The sequence below is a fragment of the Lithobates pipiens genome, unplaced genomic scaffold, assembly GCF_037356315.1.
Source record: "Lithobates pipiens isolate NorthernLeopardFrog02 unplaced genomic scaffold, aLitPip1_a1.2 Scaffold_19, whole genome shotgun sequence".
NCBI lineage: Eukaryota > Metazoa > Chordata > Amphibia > Anura > Ranidae > Lithobates > Lithobates pipiens.
In genome coordinates, this window is record NW_027507764.1 from 30,488,516 (window position 1) to 30,494,369 (window position 5,854).

The 5,854-nt window shown below is 38.3% G+C and overlaps 1 pseudogene; it reads right to left on the reverse strand.

Annotated features, from left to right (window-relative positions):
* Window positions 1-3,390: 3,390 nt before the first annotated feature.
* LOC143997988 (serine/threonine-protein kinase SBK1-like) lies at window positions 3,391-5,264 on the reverse strand (annotated as a pseudogene).
* Window positions 5,265-5,854: the final 590 nt, after the last annotated feature.

Sequence of the window (5,854 nt, forward strand, 5' to 3'; positions counted from 1 at the left end):
GTACGGATATGTTGACCAAGGAGAAGGCACGGAGGATCTGATCGATGCAATTTAAATAGCTAGCTGACGAGCAGGAAATGAAGACCAGGTGAGCCACTGTGGAATGAAGAGTCCTGGAAAGTAACCGACGTCTGAGCACAGAGAAGGAATGCGTATATTCCAGAAAGTTTAACAATCAGCAGATAAAGATACACCAAACACCTGGTGTTAGAATTTCAATCACCCCGGCACCATGGTTGATATGGAGTCGGGATGATTGAAGTGCATTATTTATTTTGTTACATTGTAATATAAAATGAAATTGTTCAACTCGCCATAATGCAGAACCAGTGGGAGCCCTGAGTGTGTCACGTGCCATGTTGCCTGCCATCAGGTTCCCCCATTAGAGTCCCTCCTTACATCAGTCTTTCCCAGCAGAGTCCCTCCTTTTATGAGGCACACCCAGCAAAGTCCCTCCTTACAGACGTGAGTACACCCCTCACATTTTAAATTTTTTTTTTTTTTTTATTCCTTGACCACAATGTGCGACCACGCGAGCGCGACCCCTAATTACCCCATTTGGGATATGGGGTTTGGCGCTCTACCATAGGGACTTGTGGGCTGTTCTCACAGTCCCTTCTGGTACTGTCTCCATTCGCTGCATCGGAACGAGGCCCCCTATTCCACCTCCGCAGATCGGGGAGGAACCTTTAAGGTGCTCCTCCCCTATCTGGTGCACGTCTGTACCTTATATTGGCCAGACGTAGGTGTTTCCTTTGGCCTCACGAACGTACACACGTGCTCTATGCGAGGACGTTGCACGTTCGTGTGTAACGTCGGTATCAACCGAACGCATCGTAGGAGACGTTGGTCGGGTAGATAAACGTCACTTCCGTCGATTGCGGATTGGCGTCACTACCGGGACGGATATAGATAAAAGGACACACGTGGCTGGTGTCCATGAACGGCGGCCATCTTCTACACACAAAAAACAATATGAGAGGGGTGAATGGGCCGATTAGTCTGCCTCTTTGATTCCCCCTTTACTTTCCTCCTTTACCCAGTGGGAATTTGATCCGTTTTTTGCAACTTGAGGTAATTGGTTTACACAACTTTATATATGCTTTTATTTGATATATTTTTTTCATCTCCTCTAAATCTATTATGGTGTAGGCACTATTAATAGCTTAGTTTTAGCACACACTGCACAATTTCTCCTTGCTGGCCCTCTTTCTCTCTTTGCTGTTTAAATAACTGATGTTTCACTTATATAGTGAGTTCATATATATATATTTTTTCTTATCCTTATGGATATATTTCTTTATATTCTTGGATATTATCTATATATTCTAAAAATCCCCACTTTTTTATGGTTCTTTTTTTTTTTTTTTTTTTTTTTATCTTCTAATTATACAGCTCAGGAGATACCAAAGAGTATCCATCACGGATTTATCTGTGTTCACTTACACCTCAAGAATTTTTACTAAACACACTGAAGATTTAATCTTTATGAGGTGAATACACCTTTATAGCGATTTCACTAAGTTCAAAAAATATATATTTTTTTTTATTTAACTTTTGTTTATATACTTGCTCAACAATTGTTTTTCTTTTTTCTTCCTCTCCCCCTCTTCTCTCTTCTTTTTCTTGTTTCCCTCTGTGGAGAAAAGTTTTGTGTAATCAATCGTACCAATTTCCTCCTTTGGAAACGGTGATCTCCCTATTTAGGACACCCTTTTACGAAGGAATGTAAGTATCGAGTGGCTGATACTATATGGCATTAAATAGGAATGTTATACCCGCCCCCACATTGTGGTCTCAGGAAAAATCCCCCTCTCTTTCCCCCCCCCCTTTTTTTTTTACACCTTAGTATTTTGATGGGTGATCTAACGAAATTTGTTGGATATATGTATGTTATTTATACGAATGTTTATAGATGTATGTTTTTTCTTTCTAGTATTTTATACATATATCTGTTTTCCTTTTACTCATTTATATTCTCTCCTTGGAATTCAGAACATTATTATCAGCTCCTGAAGAAGTGTCATTGTAGACACGAAACATGTAGAGCACCAAAAATATATGTAACCGTTGACTGTATGATTGATATCCTTGATCCCTCATTTGTATAGATATATACTTTGTTTTTTTCTTTTCCTTTTTTGGAAATTTGAAAAGGTTGTTATTATGCTTGATAGGATGTCAATTAGGTCTTAATTGTGCAATTTTAAGGAGGAAACTTTTTCCCTTTTTTTGTGTAAAAGGGAAATTGAACTTTTTCCTGTTCTTTTTAAATTGTCTTTTTTATTTTAAATAAATAGAAATAATTATTTTTCATACTGGTTGTGTTTACAACTTTCTTTATGCCTAAAAAGTCCAACTGAACCCACATTTTTTTGAGGTCTTTTTGTGTGAAGGTTCTTTCATTTCTTTTTTATTTTTTTCCCCTCATTTCCCCTTTTCCCTGTCAATATTTATATTCACAAAGTGATAATTAGGACGCGGCATTTTTTCTATCAGTGTATCCACAGACACCACCCTGTGATAGATACACAATTGTTCATTTTTCCAAAATCAATAAAAAGTAGGACTGTCCAAGCAAATCTGGAACAGTTTGTACGTATCAATCACTGGAGCCCATCATTTCACCTGCTAGATATTACAATTTTTTTTTATTGAAGTTAACAGTAAAAAAAAAAAAAAAAAAAAAAGTCAAATCCAAATCTGTACACCGGAACATTATAGAAGTAGAGGTTTTCCAGACATGTAGTAGTAAATGTTGGTAGTAATAATAAATAGTCATATTCTTGTTAAAACATAATTATGTAATATTCAATAAACTAGAGGTGAAGAAGCACAAGAGCACCACCCAATGCACAGGAGGAGTAACCACAGGATAGTAAACTTTACTAAACTGTGCAGCTAGGTGGGGGACTTGCTGATCTCTGGCTCGGTAACCTAAAATTATTCCATTAATGTATCCAACAATTCCTCAGTCCACTGCAACAGAGTAATTAAGATCTTTATTTGAATCATGACAAAAATATACTTGCCATACACGCCTGCTATGGAACAATTACAAAAAAACTCAAATTTTCTTACACTTGACAAGGAATAGTAAAATAGAAGAAAAATTGGAAAAATAAATAAGAAAAACATAAGTTTGTGCAGATATATCTAGCAGTTAAAGATTTACAGAAAAAAAGTCAACAGTCTTCTAATATGTCTTAGCTTCACATAGGACATGAGGCTTGTGCAAGGCCCAGAGTACATCCAACACATCCACCTTGTAATTAATAGGTGACTGAAAGCATGTTAAATGATTTCCACCTCCTCCAATATTGAGGGGGATTATCTTTTTATCTAGAAGACACAAGTGATAAGGCTTCACAATGGACATCCTGCACTCAGTTATGTCACATGTACTACTGTATTCCTGGATATATTTTCTGGAGGCATTTCTGTTTTCCAAAGCAGGTGGACATATTTTAACACATCCAAAGCAGAACACCTCTCAGAGGCATTGAGGGCCAACATGTCCCAGAACATTTGCCTGGCTTCAATAGAGAATTGTCGCCACTTTCTTGGTGTCAAGGTCAGATCCTTCTTCATTTGCCACCAAACAAAGTTCTGATACACGAGGGCATGACCCCCTGCTTCTTTCCAGGGGAAGGACCCTGTCATAGCTGTGTATACCACTACACCAAAGGCCCAGATGTCAATGCTCGGGTGCAGCAGCAACTCTTCCCCTTGTTTTAGGGTACATAGTTCCGGAACGGAGTATGGTATAAACCAGGGCATAAAGGGCAATTGAGTTCCCTGGAGCATTGTCAGTCCAAAATCTGCCAGTTTGACATTATTACATTCCATGTCCATAAGCAAAAATGTCTAGTTTAATGTCCTGATGGACCATTCCTCTGCTATGCATAAAGTCCAAAGCATTCGCGATCTGTGGAACACAACTCTTCACCATGTCTTCATTCAAACCAACCTGTAGAAAAAAATAAAAAAACAAAAATTAGTCACTAGATACAAACATGGCAAAATGTTACCCAACAAAAAACTCATCTTATCTCTTGCACAGTGAAACAGAACATAAATCTATAGCTGCGTACACAAGGAGTATACTTAAAATGAAACCTGCATGCAAAGTGGAGCTTCTATTAATGGTGTAAGATCCATCTTAACCCACCTTACTCCATCTTAACTTTGCTTCACAACCAAGTGAGTCGCATACCTAAAATAACAGTCTTATGCTCATTATATGTCCCATCAACATTCCTTAAACCTCAGAATTGCTTTAAAAAGGAACAATGGATAGAAACTATAACTTTTGAAGTATCATTCAATTTCTAGTACAAACTTACACTTGGCTTTACTATCGACAGAAGATTTTCAGCTGGTGTCACCTCCTGGACAAAGACATAGTCACTGCTGGTATGGAAAACGATCTCGTGGGTTGCAATGATATTTGGATGGCTGCTGAGACTAAGAGACATCCCATATTCCATTAGGAAGTTGTCCTTTGAAGTTGTCTCCTTGCTCATCAGCTTCAAAGCCACCAACTCATCTGTTGGAAAGAGGGAGAAACATTAAAATCAAAATTATGATAATGAGCATCATAAACCTGACAATGACGAAGCACAAAAAAAATAAATAAAAACCCACACTACTAAATTTAGTTAAAAGCTTGTGTAAAGCTAAAGCACTGCCTTATTAAGATCCATAATCATCACTAAAAACTGGAAGTGAGGGGGTTGCTTGGAAAACGTGAATGCTGCTCAAAGCGTTGGAAATTTTCTGCAGATGCTTAGATATTGGATGTCACACATATCTCAGCTTAAAAGTAGAGACCCTCTAGGCATCTGCTCAAACTTTTTGATGTTTTACACTGAATAGAACTAAATCCCCAGAGGAGCCCCAGAACATTGACTATAATACTTACACATTATAGAAGACTTGCTCACTGTAGTTTGCCCTCTAGTGATTCAAGGTACCCGATTACCACAGAAACTACCTATTAGTTATTTTTTTTTTTCAGATTTGCTACACTAATTTAGAAGCACAACTGATTAAAATAAAAATATTTTCTTTACATGAATTAAGCTGCAAAGTTTACCTGAACCCAAATGTTTGGCCAGCAGAACCTTTCCATATGCTCCTCTCCCAAGCTCTTTAAAGTAGTCAAAGTAGTCAGTAACCTCCATCATCCTCAGGTTTTCGGAGATGAGCTCAAGGAGATTCTTTGCAGTGTTCTTGGTGACCTCCTCAATGTTAGAAGCCATTCTGGAATCACATTAGGGAATACAAATTAGTTTTATTTGACATTAATCTATAATAAAACAGCATTAAGCACAAGAGAAAACTAGAATTCTAGCACTTTAAATGACTCTTTCGGCCACATCTGAAGTATGCGATCCAGTTCTGGTCATCAGTCCTCAGGAAGGGTGTGCTGGAACTGGAGAGAGTCCAGAGAAGGAAAACAAAAGCTAATAAGGGGGACGGAGGACCTCAGTTACAAGGAACGGCTACAAACAATACACGTATTAAATTATTATGGCAATATAAAAATATATCTCATTGGCGATTCTAGCATAGGGGAACACTATTCATTCTCAGGTAGCTTAAGAAGACATATGGCCATGCAATGAAATTGGAGGAGAAGCCATTTAATCTTAAACTGCATATGGGTTTCTCTATTGTCAGACTGGAAAGGGATTTGAACTCCCTTCAACAAATCGGTTGTGTTAGTGGAGAGCGTTGATCAGAGCTGGCTTAGCCCTTTCTTCTCTGGGCTGGCTGCTCAGCTGTCGGCCAATTGCCAGCTCTTCTTTCCAGTTACCAGCTGTTCCTGATCCTACTCATCTGACCTGCC